General features: G+C 49.0%; 1 pseudogene; it reads left to right on the top strand.

The window, feature by feature from the left end:
• Positions 1–10,691: 10,691 nt before the first annotated feature.
• LOC140214409 (uncharacterized) lies at positions 10,692–13,586 on the top strand (annotated as a pseudogene).
• Positions 13,587–14,876: the final 1,290 nt, after the last annotated feature.

Raw genomic sequence — 14,876 nt, 5'->3', positions numbered from 1 at the left:
GCATGTCTGCAGAAGCCTTAATGTAACACCATGTGGCTTATTTATTTAGAATCTCGCAAGGGGAATGCCCTGCGCGCTGAGTAATAGTACTTGGTGATTTCGTTGTAGGTTAACGGTTGGCCCCTGTACTCAGTAGCGGGAGATCCAGCCCCTTCAAGCAGTGCACGGCACACTAATCCTCGTGCCTCCCTGTGCGCCACCTCGTCGAGGTTACGCGGGGCTCCCTCCGCTGTCCCCATGTGCGCCGTTAACGAAGTAACTATGCGAAGCGATATCCCTACCCTGCCACAGTCTGTGAGCATGTTCCGCAACGAGTCCTCTGGAGAATGCTTTAATCGCAAATCGCGGGTCACTAAACGCCAAAACTCTTTTTGAATCAATTAGTGCTAGAGCAATAGCCACCTGTTCGGCAAGCCCCGGATATTTGGTATAAATGGAAGCGGCATTCCTAACGCTCCGTTTGCCATCTGCCACCACCACCGAATAAGTATTTTCCCCATTAATCCATTTCGCGTCAACAAACGCAGACTCCTCCTCCTGATCGTTTGCCTCTCGCAGCAAAGCCCTAGCTCTCGCAACCCGCCTACTTACATTGTGCACGGGGTGCACATCCCGCGGCAACGGACGAATCATATTTGCCGTAAGGGTCACGTTCAAGTCTTGTAGGGGCGCCCTATCGTGCGACACAGGCACTGATTCTTCACTTGACTCTAAAACATACCTACCCGCTGGTAGACCTGGCAACCGCTCCCTGCGTGCAGTACGCTGAGCCTCGGCGATTTCATCTAAAGTATTATGCAAACCCAGTGGTATCTACATATTATTTGACGTAGTCATAAGCACACCAAGCGCAGCATTGACGGCTTTTCTGATCAATGCTTCCGATTTATCTTTCTCCGCCTATTCCAATTTAGCATAGCTGCCACATAAGAGAAATGACACATAACAAATGCGTGAATAAGCGCATCGCATTTCCTTCTCATAAACCCCTATGCCTATTAGAGATCCTTCTGTAAGTCTTATGGTCTCCTCCGTCTTCTTGGTAATACACTAAATGGTTCTAATTTTCGATCCATTCGTTTCAAGCACAAAACCCAGGACCCTGATTGCTTCAACTTTAGGTATCAACGACGCCTCCCTAGTATGGATTCTAATGGAAGGCTCAACTTCCGGTACCCAACCCTTTGGCCTACGACCCAGCTTCTTAGATTTGAAGATCAACAACTCCGACTTTTTAGTGGAGCACTTGAGCCCCACGAGAGCCAAATACTCCTCCCTAAGCGTTACCACCTTCTGCAGCCTAGCCTCAAGCTCTCCATCGCTACCACCGACATTCCATATATTAACGTCATCCGCATGGATAGAATAGCCAATATCCTGGACAGTGTCCAGTGTATTAGCCAACTTCCACATCGCCAGATTGAATAACATTGCGGAGAGTACGGACTACTGCGGAGTACCACAGCAACCCAATTTAAAGACTTCCGACTTTGTCTCCCCAAACTTGAGACATGTCCTTCTATCCATAAGGAAAGCCTTGACAAAATGAAAAAGCCGCTGCCCCGTATTCAAATCCGATAGCGCCCATATAATGAAAAAATGTCGGATTTTATCGAAAGCTTTTTCCACATCAAGTCCAATTAGTGACTTAGTATCCCTTGTCCGCCGGTCAAGGCTTAATCCGGATCATAGCATTCTGAGTCGAGAGGCCAAGCCGGAATCCTATCATCGAGTGCGGAAAGACCCCATTGCCCTCAACATAATGCGTTAGCGTATTTAAAATGACATGCTCAGCGACGTTCCGCAAACGCGATGTCAGAGAAATGGTCCTGAAATGTTCAAGCCCTATGGCCTTCCCCGGTTTGGGTATCAGAACAGTAGTTGCAAGTTTCCACTCTTCCGGGAAAGAGCCTTCCTTCCATCGGCTATTCATCTCCCGCATAAGGAACTCAATTGATGCGTCGTCTAAATTCCATCAAATTTTGTTCGCAATGGCATCCAGGCCTGATGCCGATCTACCATTAAGTATCTGCAGCATCATTCTTTTATCACTTTCGGTACATTCCTCATCTGTAGCTGCATTTTCGTCCCCATTGTATTCCAAAATCACGTGAGGTATATCGTGTCAGGTCTCCAACGGAAGGTATATCTCAGCCAAATCCTTCAGCAACTCCTGCTCCGCGGTGTCCCGACACGCCTGATGGACCAGCTGACCTATCGCAGTCCTCTGATTATATTTAGTGTTTGTCTCATCTAGTAAATATCTGAGCGAACTCCAGGTGCCTCCACTCTTAATGCGACCATCAATAGAATTGCATACTTCATCCCATTGCTGCTTGCACCGTACCCGACAATGGTCTTCATTTTCCTGATTAACCATTGCTATTCGCTTTCTAAGCCTTCTATTCAATCTCTGACTCTTCCATCTCGCTAACATCGACTGCTTCGCTTCCAACAAATGCGCCAGGTGACTAGATATGTGTGCCGTGTCAATATAGGCCTGAACCTCTTTAGTGGACGCCTCAACGTCACTTTTAAGCTGACTAGTCCACTGTGCCAAGGTTAACTCATTTCTCTCATCTTCGATTCTCTGCGCTCTTTGTTTCCTAAAGGCATCCCAGTCAACCACACTGAATATGCGCTTCTTTTTATTAGCCTATAGGAAAGTAATCGTAAGTATGTAACGATCACTACTAAAATCTATATTAGAATTCGACCAGGACGAATCCATAACACCCCGAACAAAAGTGAGATTAGGTGTCGAATCTCTACATGTCGACATGCCACATTTGGTGGGATACGAAGGGTCTGTAATCAGAGTTAAGTTCAAGTCTAGTGCCTGTTGTCATGTCTCTCCCCCTTAATAGTGCTATAAACATACTTCCACACATGATATGGTGCATTGAAATCCCCTCCAATAAGCAACTCAAATCCTTAGCCAGATTGGTTGCCTTGCTCAAGAGAGATTTGAAACTCTGATTCATGTCCCGGGGGCTACTGTACAGATTAGGCAGGTAAACGCTCCTCTGACATGACCTTTGCCGAACTAAAATTACCTCCACCATAACATATTCAATCTCTGAATCCGCCATGTGAAGACCATGTCTAATATATGCCAACCACCTATTAATGAGAGTAGCGAGTCCTCTGCCCTGTTCATTATCGTTAACTTCCGCTTTGAAATCCGTTAAGGTCACGCTAGACATCAGTGTTTCCTGTAAGATGATAACTTGAGGTTTCACTCCTGGCATTCTAACAAAATGCTGCAGAGATGCCTTCTTATGATTGCACCCCCTACAATTCCATTGCCAAATGCTAAATTATCTATTTAACCCAGTACTGCCCACTTATCTACCACGGAAATTCGGTGAACTAGTTTAGAGCTCAAGTCCACTCGGCGACTTACCCTGCTGGGCTACCGGCCGAGTGCACTCCCACTTCATGAGAGGGACCACAGTCTCGGTTAGATATATTTTAATTTTGCCTAATCTCTGATCCGCAATATTTTCACGCTCTTCTATCTGCTCCAGTCTACTAATGATTTGATCTAGACTTTCTTGCAATGTCGCCATCATTGCTTTAAGCTCGGAACCGACTTTGCCTTGAATCCGCACCGTCGAGGATAGGGCCCGCTTTTTCGGAGCAGGTGTCCCTTCGTCCGCCATGTTATCTTCTGCGACCTCCACAGACTGCGGTGCATTAATCGAGTCATCATGTTTCTTAGCCTGTCCTAAGCTATCGCTGTTACCGGAAGGTAAGCTGTTCCTAAGGTCAGCTATCTCTTTGATAATCCCGTCAATGGCTACTTTTAAGCTATGATGCTCTCTCTCCAATTCGGCAATCCTATTCCTATCTTTATTACCATCCACATGCTCCTGGTGCTGCTCGCGCGCTCGGCCGGCGCTGATGCCACTCTTGACCTTGTCAGCCCAGGTCGTCTGGCCTCCAGCTGCAGGAAAGCGCACCCACGCCTCCCTAGAAAGGCAGCGGCTCCTTGTCGTTGGAGTCCTAGACGATGGCCGCTGCCTTGACCTGGAGCGGCTCTTAGAGCGCGAGCGCCCCTTAAAGCGTTGGCGGGCGCTCACCAGCAGCACCATCTCGGCTGCCTCCTGTTCCGCCGTTAGCTACGCCCTTGATATCTCCTGTCGTCGAATACGCACTACGCAGGGAAGCTGGTATTGTTGTCTGCATTGTTTATCCGCAGGCAGGTGTCGTCCACCACAAAGCTTGCAACAAGGCACACAGTTGTGATCCTCTTCAGGGCTCCGAGCCCCACATCCTCCGCATTTAAAACAATCGGGCACCGGATAAACATCTGCCCGATGTCCAAGCTTGCCACACACATAACATACATCCAACTGCTTTCTATACAGGAAGCACCGGACCAGGGTTGGCCCATATCTGATGAAAATTGGGCACTTTTAAACCGTCGAAAAGAATGATAACTAATCCTGTGTCCTTGATTCGTTTGACCACCATAGCCAGTGGATTGCGATCGTTAACAATGTTCCGCTCAAGTGTCGCTGGGCAATCCATAATATCGACATTGCGAATGACCCCCTTACACATAGTGTGTGGGGCCATCTCGTACGCACTGACTTCAAAATCCTTGTCTGCCACTCTGACTGACCTGAGTCTCACATATCGTTCAGCGTTGCTCCTTTCTGGGGTACTAGTCGCCAAGATATTTTGCATAAAGTTAGGGCAAATAACATCTTCCCCAATCTGCTCAATACTGAGGCCTGCCGCCTCTACGATTGCCTTGCCCACCGCTGTAGAGCTTTCTCCAAATTCAGTCCATCTCGTGGGCGAATGACTATTTGTGGCATCGGTGGCATGTGCGACGCCTTAACACTGCGATTCTTGACTGCCGAGCCTCCGCGCGATTCCCCTACGCCCCGTCATACAGGCATCTCGCTTGGCGAACCGCCATCACCAAATCCAGGCCTCGTCGTAGCTCAAGATTCTCAGCTGGACACTGTCCGCCATCCCAGGTCTTCAGTAAAATCCTCCGCCAAGGGCACTTCCACTTCAAAGTTTATTGCTTCCATGCCACGCTAGGTATATCAGACGCTAGCTCTCGGCCAGCGTGGCGTGAGCACAAAAGTTCCAATAAAGTTCAGATAAGAGGTGGCCCACCTCAAAATCAGGTATCCGCTGAAACTTCTCGTATTAGCAGATCCGATGATATTGCTACGGAACAGTAGTGGGGATGACGAAGAGGCGAGCAGTGTGAAGACGAGGACGAATGGAGGCTAGCGCGGGCTGTTGCCCCTGGGCCAAATGCGGCGTATTCCCTTGTAAAAATACTTGTATGTAGCTTTAAATCTGCGTCTGCCTACGTAACATATCTGATGGAGGTGGACGTTCCCTGTACCTCGTCACAGAGCTTCGCTGTAAGCGGTACCTCGAGCCTTCCTTCTTGGCTCCCGGCGATGACAACTCGATTCAGCCGCCTCGCAACTTCGACGACCTACATCACTCTCCCCACTCCCCGTTATCCTGGCTTATTCTCGGTCAAAAATGGGAAGACGTCAATGACTGGATCACTCTGTACGAACATGTCAGCTGCAATAACCGGTGGGAACCTACTATAATGCTCGCCAACGTAGTCTTTTACTTCGGTGGCACACCTCGAGTTTAGTTTCGGACGCACGAAGATGAGCTCACCAGTTGGAATTCGCTTAAGCAAAAGCTCCAAAACTTGTTCGGCAACCAATACGGTCGCCAACTTGCCGCGCAGAAGGCGTTATCCAGCCGTGTGCAGACGTCAACGGAGCCCTATGTTACGTACATTAAGGACGTCTTGGCTGTGTGCCGCAAAATTGACGCACATATAACTGAGTCCGACACCCACATCCTCAAAGGCATTGCCAATGACGACTTCAAATTGCTCGTTTTCAACAACGTGGCGATGGTGGATGCTGTTATAAAAGAGTGCCGCCGCCTGGAACTCGCTAAAAGCCGACTTATCGACCAGCAGTTTGGCTGTCTGCCCAACACCCCAGCGACATTTTCCTGTGCCGACGCAGCTCGTCCCAACAGCACTGGCGATGTTACCAGGATCGTCTGGCGTGAGACCGAGGCTGCCTATCCGGCTGCCTTCGACTCCAGCTCCTCCAACGCACCTGCAGTACGGAAGGAATTCGCTAACATGGGTCTTCACACCATGTGCTCGGCCCATTGCCTACATACCCGCCCACCTTCTTCGACTACGCCCCGTCCCGCATCTTATTACCCACCACGTTTCCGCGACCCATTTGGATGGCGCACTGCTGACGACAAGTCCATTTGTTTTCACTGCAGTCGAATCAGGCACATTAGTCGGCACTGTCGCAGTCGCTGGAGTTCCTCGACCCGGTCTACTTATGTTCCTCGACCCGGTCTACACTCCGATAATGCCGCCACTGATTCTCTTGCGCCCAAGCGCCCCTATTCTCATTCGCATTCACCCCAAAGACGACAATCTCGCTCTCCCCAGCCCCGTCGCTCCTTTTCGCCGACTCCCTTCGGACGCTGCTCCCAGCTGGAAAACTGGACGATGCTGCACCTCGAGGTGACGCTGCATTGCTCCCTACGCCACGAAATCCTCCACTGACGTTGCCCACTCATCTGAACCTTCTTGACGTGCAATTCGACAGTGTTTCTGTATCTGTTCTTATAGACCCTGTGGCGCATTTGTCGGTAATGAGCGCTGACCTTCGTAACCGCCTGAAGAAAATAATCACGCCCGCCACGACGCCTGTTGTCCGCGTCGCCAATGGCGGAACAGCCCCCGTAATTGGTATGTGTGCCGCCCACGTCTCCTTCGCCGATCGCTCCAGTATCGTGCTATGCACAGTCATCGCCCACTGTCCCCACGACATCATCCTCGGCTCAGACTTCCTCTCCGCACATTCTGCTCTCATCGATTGTTCCGCCAGTACTCTCCGCCGTGACCTGCCTGTTCTGGATCCCGCTGAACCACACCCAAGTCGCCTCAGTTCCGTCGACTTCGTTCGCTTACCACCTTCGGCACTGACTTACGTTGACTTAGTGTAGTCCCCACCAGTGCACGATGGTCACTACATCGCGGGTCCTATGCAAGACGTCCTATTTGACCATGGGATCACGGTACCTCATACAGTTTTATCCATTACGGAGAATTGCGTCTGCCTGCCAGTGGTCAATTTTGCCTTGATGACTCAAGTGCTGGCACGCGGCATGTCTCTGGCCCGTCTTGGCTCATTCGAGGATCACTCAGTAGCATCTATTGCAGTAGATGATAATTCAGCCGATCCTCCTCTACCATCGCAGTCGGCAACTTGTACCATCGCCGACTTACAGAAAATAAATGCGCCCGACATGCCGTCTGAACACGCTCGTGAGCTCTACTGCGTACTGTTTATCTACCACGATATTCTTTACTTTAACGATCATCCTTGGCCCAAAACTACAGCTGTTAAACATCGCATTAATACCGGCGACGCCCCTCCTATTCATCGCCGCCCATTTCGAGTGTCATCGGCTGAGCGTCAAATTATTCGCACAGAAGTTCGCAAAATGCTTGCCAAGAACATTATTGAATCGTCATGTAGTCCATGGGCGTCACCTGTTGTACTGTTAAAAAAGAAGGATGGATCGTGGTGCTTTTGCGGGGATTATCGGCACTTTAACAGTGTTATCAAAAAGTACGTGTATCCCCTACCTCGGATTGATGACGCCCTTGACTGCCTCCACGGTGCTCGTTACTTCTCCTGTATTGACTTTCACTCCGGCTACTGGCAGGTTGCCGTGGGCGATCTTCACCGCGAGAAGACTGCTTTTGTAACACCCGACGGTCTTTATAAATTCAAAAAGATGCCGCTCGGTCTATGTAACGCTCCTGCCACTTTTGAACGCATGATGGACTCCCTTCTTCACGGTTTCAAATGGCCCGCGTACATGTGCTACTTGGTCGATGTTATAGTATTCTCCCCAACGTTCGCTACGCACCTCGATCGCACCTCAGCAGTCCTGGACGGTTTTCGTCGAGCCAGTCTGCAACTCATTGCGTCGAAGTGCCAATTCGGCTGTCGCCAGATTACTGTCCTTAGGGATCTCGTTGACGCGAACGAAGTGCAACCGGACCCAGGCAAGCTCCATGCTGTTACGCACTTCCCTGTTCCGAAGTGTGTCAAGGATGTGCGCAGCTTCATCGGTCTTTGTTTGTACGTCCGCCGTTTCGTGAAAAATTTCGCGGCCATAGCACGACCACTAACCACGCTTGTGAAAAAAGACGCCCCTTTCCAGTGCATTTTCTTCTGCGTTTTCGCATTTAATCGACCTTGTCACAACGCCTCCCGTTCTGGTCCATTTCGATCCTTCTGCGCCTACTGCAGTCCTTACTGATGTCAGCGTTCACTTAATTGGTGCAGTACTGGCACAACGCCAGCGCGGCCACGACCGTGTTATCGCTTACGCCAGCAGGCCTCTCTCACCCTCGAAGGGCAACTATTAGTTCACTGAGAGTGAGTGTCTGGCGCTAGTTTGGGCGATTGCGAAGTTCCGCCCGTACTTACATGGCCGACCCATTTCCGTTGTCACAGACCATCACGCGCTTTGTTTGTTATGCTCACTGAAAGATACTACAGGAAGACTTGGTCGTTGGGCCTTACGCCTCCAAGAATATTGGTACTCTCTCACCTACAAATCTGGCCGACTACACCAGGACGCTGACTGCCTGTCCCACTACCAGGTAGACGAGCCTGACGACGCAGACAGTACTACCGCCAACGGCATTTTCATTGTGTTTACCTTCGTTAACATCACCGACGAGCAGTACCGGGACCTATCACTGCGAGCACTCATCGAGCGTCTGCGCTCTACACCAACCGACACATCCATTCGCCGATATGTCCTCCAGGGCGGCATTCTGTACGGAAGGAACTTCCTCCCTGACGGATGTGATCTTCTTCTTGTCGTGCGAAAGCATCTACGACAGACTGTACTCTTTCAGATGCATGACGCACCCACTGCAGGACATCTTGGGGTAACCCGCACGTACGACCGCGTCCACCGCCCCTTTTATTGACCTGGTCTCGCTCGTTCCGTCCGACGCTATGTTGCTGCCTGTGATCCCTGCCAGCGTCGGAATACACCTCAGGTGCTACCTGCCAGACATCTCCAGCCGATCACCGTCCCTGCGCAACCATTCTTTCGTGTTGGATTAGATCTCCTGGGCCCCTTTCCCACGTCATCCTCTGGGATCAAATAGGCCGCCGCAACTAATTACGCCACCCGATATGCTATCCCGCGGGCTCTCCTTAACAGCTGCGCCACTGATGTCGCGGACTGATGCGCCACTGATGTGCGTGACATTATCTTACTTCATGGCACCCCACGACAGCTGCTTAGTGACCGTGGTCGTAACTTCCTCTCGGAAGTTATCGCCGACATTGTGCGTTCCTGCTCCACTCAACACAAGCTGACTACCTCATACCATCCTCCAACCAATGGCCTCACAGAGCGGTTAAACCGTACTCTTACCGATATGCTGTCCATGTACATTTCCAAGGGCCACCACGACTGGGACATTGCCCTTCCTTATGTCACATTTGCTTATAATTCTTCCCGGCACGACACCGCCGGGTTTTCTCCATTTTATTTCCTGTATGGTCGCGAACTGACCTCACCCCTAGACACGGCACTTCCTCCTGCTCTGATCTCAACAAGCGAGTATCCGTGCAACGCCATCGCCCTTGCCGACCATGCAGGCCAGGTTGCCCGTGCTTGACTGACGGCCTCGCAAACCATTCAGCAGCGTCAGTACAACGCCCGCCACCATGAAGTACAGTTTTCGCCTGGTGCGCTCGTGCTCCTGTGGTTGCCCTTTCTTCACGTCTGACTTTCAGAAAAGCTCCTTCCGCAATACACAGTCCCCTACCGCGTGCTGCGCCAGGTGACGCCTGTGACGAACGAAATCGCTCCTGTGAGTTCAACCTCGTCCTCTACTCTGGCATCTAGTGATCTCGTGAACGTCAGTAGGCTCAAAGTCTACTACACTGCTTCCGTGTCTAGCCTTCAGTGACTCCGGTGCGGTGCTTTTGCCTCCGGGGGTAGTGCTACAGAACAGTATTGCCGATGACGAAGAGGCGAGCAGTGTGAAGACGACGAGGACGATTGGGGGCTAGCGTGGGCTACTGGCTTTTGGCCAAGTGCGGCGTATTTCCTTGTAAACATACTTGTATATAGCTTCTTGTCTGCATCTCCCTACGTAACAGTATCAAGTTTGCATCACTAGATGACCAAGAAAGGCTCGGAGGCTTCGAAAAAGACGGACCAATAAAAACTCACCAGCCTCCTTCTAACTTCTTTGTCATCCGTTGCTGGTAACGCTCCAGCATTGTGAGCCGGAGATCGAAGGAGTGGTTCTCTTCAATCAGGGATGGGGAGGGCACAGTAGTGAAAGAAAGGGACGCTCGCACCGAGGGCCCTTGCAAGGCCCCTTCATACTACTACAAAACTTCGGCGAGCGAAACGGCTTCGTTTGCGGGAAAAAAGAGAGTGTTCTCAACTGTCGACGCGCTCATCGGCGCATCCACCGCCGCTTCTCACTTTTCCGCGACCACAGCGAGATCTCGCGGCAGTTCCTTTTTTGGTTTCGCCAGACGAGAATTCGCGTGAGTACCTCTCGTTCGCGGGCTTTTGTTGCGTCTGCTTGTATTGCGCCGATGCTGGGCTTCCAGCTGCGAGATACTGAGCACAGCACGATGGTGAGCTTTTCAGAAGACGAGGAAATGTTGGAAGAAGAAAAAATTGTCACGATGCTCCTCTGCAACTCGATGATGGCTATGCTTCAAGAGCTGCGACGGGCTGAGCAACCAAGATCGCGGCGATGGCGACAACGGTGGTGGGTCCGCCCGTCCTTGCAGGAGCGGGATAGGTTGGGACAGGCGAACAATCCTTAACCACTGTTTCACGATGGAGATGTCGAGTACTACAGACAGTAAGTATACGTGTCTGTACATGGTCATGGTCAAACTTATCAAAGTTTGACCATGACTGTTGCAGCGCTAAACGCACGGCAAAATGCCTCTCTCGGTTTAAGCTGCTACTTATTCGCGCTATTTGACTCAGAGATGGCATACGATAGTCTTGCTTTTTAAATACCACGTTTGGGGTGATGCATTTGCCTGAATCGTTCAGAATTGCTTAGAAATCCGTGTCTCCTGCAGCATCGGCGACCTTAAGCAAGCAGCTGTCGTGTATACTAGTGGTGCCTTCCGAGTAACGCTTGCTTTGTCTATTTTGGAAATTTACCTTTGAAGCTGCAATGTGTATAGGCAGCAAATGGCACTACCGGCATCAGCTTTGCGTAAGCTGACTCTTCTAGGTCACCGATGCTACATAGGGGCCGATTTCTAAGTAATTCTGATGGAATCAGGCAAGTGCATCACCCATATGTGGTACTGAAAAAGCAAGACAGTTGTATGCCATCTCTGCGCAAATTGAGCGCCAATAATCGAGCGGCTTAAACGAGAGTAGCATTTCACGGTACATGTTTGTCATTGCAACACTCATGATCGAGCACACAGGGGCGTTGTATGTGCTTTCTTCTCACTGCCGGTTCTCTTTCGGCAGCTTCCTACGCATGTCACCCAGCAGTTTTGACACACTGATGGAGCTGCTTGGCCCCCGCATTCCAAAAAAAGACGCGCAGTTTGACAAGGATATACCTCCAGACCATCGCCTGGTGCAAGTTATTAGGTGATGCGAACATATCTTTGCTGATGTGTACGCCCGAGTAGCAGGCGAGAGCACGTTAACTCAGGCCGACCTCTCTGCCTTCTTTCAATTAAATTATCTCTCTCTGTACGCCCTGTTATACACATGCCGTAATATTGCGTTGCTTTTTCTTTTGCTCCGAAAACAGACTACTAGTCATATCAGGGATACTGAGAAGCTCGTAACGGATACAGCATCACTTGGAAGAATGCGAGGAATTTAAAACACATTTCCTTCATTATTTCGGCGCCTGATGAGTTGGTTCTTGAACTTCATGTGGATTACGGTTGGTGTTATCATCTGATCCAGTGAAAACAGCTGCTGGAACTGGAAGCTATTGAATCCATCGCTTTGGAACCACAGTACACTGGAAGACTTACTTAGCGAGTGTAGCTGAATTCGTTGGTCCCTTCTCTTTCCCTCTTTTCAGATTGCTGGCCGTTGGCGATACCCTGCGGTCGTCTGCCTTTAATTTCTTGGCTGGCAGGTCCACAACGTGCAACCTTGTTTCAGAGGTGTGCCTGGCCATTTGGGAAGTGCTTGGCCCCATATATATAAAAACACATTCATCTCCAGATGAATGGTTGAGGGTAATTTCTTGGATTTCATTTCTTTGCACATACTGCATAAAGCGTAAACCACTGACAGTATCGATAAAATGTAATTTAGGCACTCAAACTTCGTGACCACCGTCCTTGAAACTAAAGCGACCAGTAGAAAAAACTCTGCATAAAAGCATAATTGTCAGAATAAATAATTTCAGTGTCATTGTCGAGGGTACAAATCACTACTACGACTTCTAGGACTGCTGTTCTACATGGAGCATGTTACACATCCACCGCCCGAGGTTATCTTTGAGGCTTGGGCTTAACCTATCAATTGCGCTTTTTTTCTGCCCAAAAGTTAGGTCTCCGAAGAGTTTGAGCGCATCTGGAACATGCCACACTGCCTAGGCGCAATAGATGGAAAGCATGCCAATATTGATTGCCGGAACATTTCAGGCAGTGTGACAATATTAAAATGCTTTCAGCAAGTCGATGCTTGCGATCAGTGATGCACACTACAGGTAGGAAAGTACAGTTGCTTTACTCACAAGTGCTTAGAGCTGTTGTATATGCTGTGCCTGGCTGATTTTCTTTTCTTGGTAATTGCCAGCTTTTTTGTGTGTAGTGGTGGGTCTCAATCTCAGAGAGAACGATGTCATGTGGCAGATGCATAAGAATCATATACGGCCTCTAAGTAGTCATTTGTAGTGTTAATATCAGAGAACAGCCAGTAAGGGATGCTTTCTTAAGAACTTATAATTAAAAGAGTGTATACTTCATGCAACTTTATTTTACAAGAACACCTTTCAAGTAAACTTTAAAACCACTTTTTGTTTTTTACTAGCCACTGATAGCCTTTCTAGCTCTGTCACCTATTAGACCCCCTCAAAGAATGAGGAAGGTTGTAGTTGTATCATTTAGTTGGTATATGAGCTGCATGTTGATATATGCAACAGTCCAACTGTCCTGATTAGTTTTCATGTGAGTGACATGGCAGCCACAGCAAGGTAAATGTGCCTATGTTTCCTCTAACCAGACCATATGAATATAGCAAAATTTGTTTCCACTCCACCCTTACGTTCTTGTTTGCAGAAGTAGGCCACAATGGCAGCGAATCAGATGGGGGGTAATTTTGGCCGAAGCCCATTCTTCAAGAGAGTTGGCCAAATCCTGCAAGGGATTCCTGAACACTCTCTTTTGACCGACATTGGCAACACGCCCTACTTCTTTGTAGGATACGAAGCGTTTCCTCTTAAAACCTACCTCATGAGGCTGTATGAAAGGAAGAGTGAGTAATACTATTACCTTCGTCATTTCTTGGCCATTGCAGTACTAGCCATTCGCTAGATGTCGACGAGTGATTTTACACGCATTTAAGGCTCTTGTAATATGATATTATAAGTTTCATCCGCCAGTGCTACAAATTTATTCAAATGAAAGATTGCATGGAAAGATCGTTTTCCTCCATTGAACTAAACCACTATAAATGTTGCTATCGTAGTTATTTTTGACAGGTAGTGATTATCTGTAGCGCATTTGCTGCAGTAAACATTTAATGTGCTAGAACTTGGGGTTAAATATACGTGCAAATTTATACAGCTTTCTAAGTAAACTGAAGCGCCACTCCTTCCGCTTGTCTACCCCCTTTGTTTGGAAACTGTGTTGATGGGCAAGCTAACCAACAAGATGTTCAGGGAGCACCAAGTCAGCTTTCGCAGCTACAAGAAAAAATAATTTTCAACTATAGACTGAGCAGGGCTCGACGAGTTGTTAGGAATGCCTTTGGAATCCTGGCTCAAAGGCGGCGCATCCTACGCCAGCCATTTAAAGCCAAAGATGAAAACATCAGACGCATTATATTTGCATGCTTATGCTTACAAAATTTTCTTATGACAAACAGCTTCCTCTCGTGAAGTTTACTGTTCACCAAGAACTACTGATTATGAAGACTGGCAGAGACGTCAAACCGATGGGACAGGGAGGCAAGAAGCGGACGAAAATGGCGCACTGACTCCTGTGCCTGCCACGGGTTATCACCCAACGAGGTAATGATGTTGTGGAAATATCTACGAACAAAACTGGGACTGCTGCTTACTTACTATTCCCCCAACTAGCTTGCTTTTATGATTAGTAGTTAAAGTGATGTTAATTGCCAAATGTTGGAGCGAGGACTAACGCTTCGATGTTCCATTTGTTTTGTTTTTAGGCTTGCCTACACTGCACGAGACAGCCTTTGCAAACACTTCATCGGAAACGGCAAGGTCCCCTGGCAAGAGGAGATAATTAGGAGCAGCAGAGTGCAGAAACGGTAACATTTTTTTTTTACTTACAGCCACTTTAAAAACATTTTATATTGCATTGGCCCGCCGGACAGGCCGCCATTGGAACATGAACCTGGCAACGTTTAACGCTAGAACGTTATCAAGTGAGGCGAGTCTAGCAGTGTTATTGGAGGAATAAGAGGGCAGAAAATCGGATATAATAGGGATCAGTGAAGTTAGGAGGCAAAAGAAGCATATACAGTGCTAAAAAGCGGGCACGTCCTGTGCTACCGGGGCTTAGCGGAGAGACGAGAACTAGGAGTCG

The sequence above is a fragment of the Dermacentor andersoni genome, unplaced genomic scaffold (genome assembly GCF_023375885.2).
Source record: "Dermacentor andersoni unplaced genomic scaffold, qqDerAnde1_hic_scaffold ctg00000033.1, whole genome shotgun sequence".
Classification (NCBI taxonomy): Eukaryota; Metazoa; Arthropoda; class Arachnida; order Ixodida; family Ixodidae; genus Dermacentor; species Dermacentor andersoni.
This window is presented reverse-complemented; position numbering and strand designations above follow the sequence as displayed.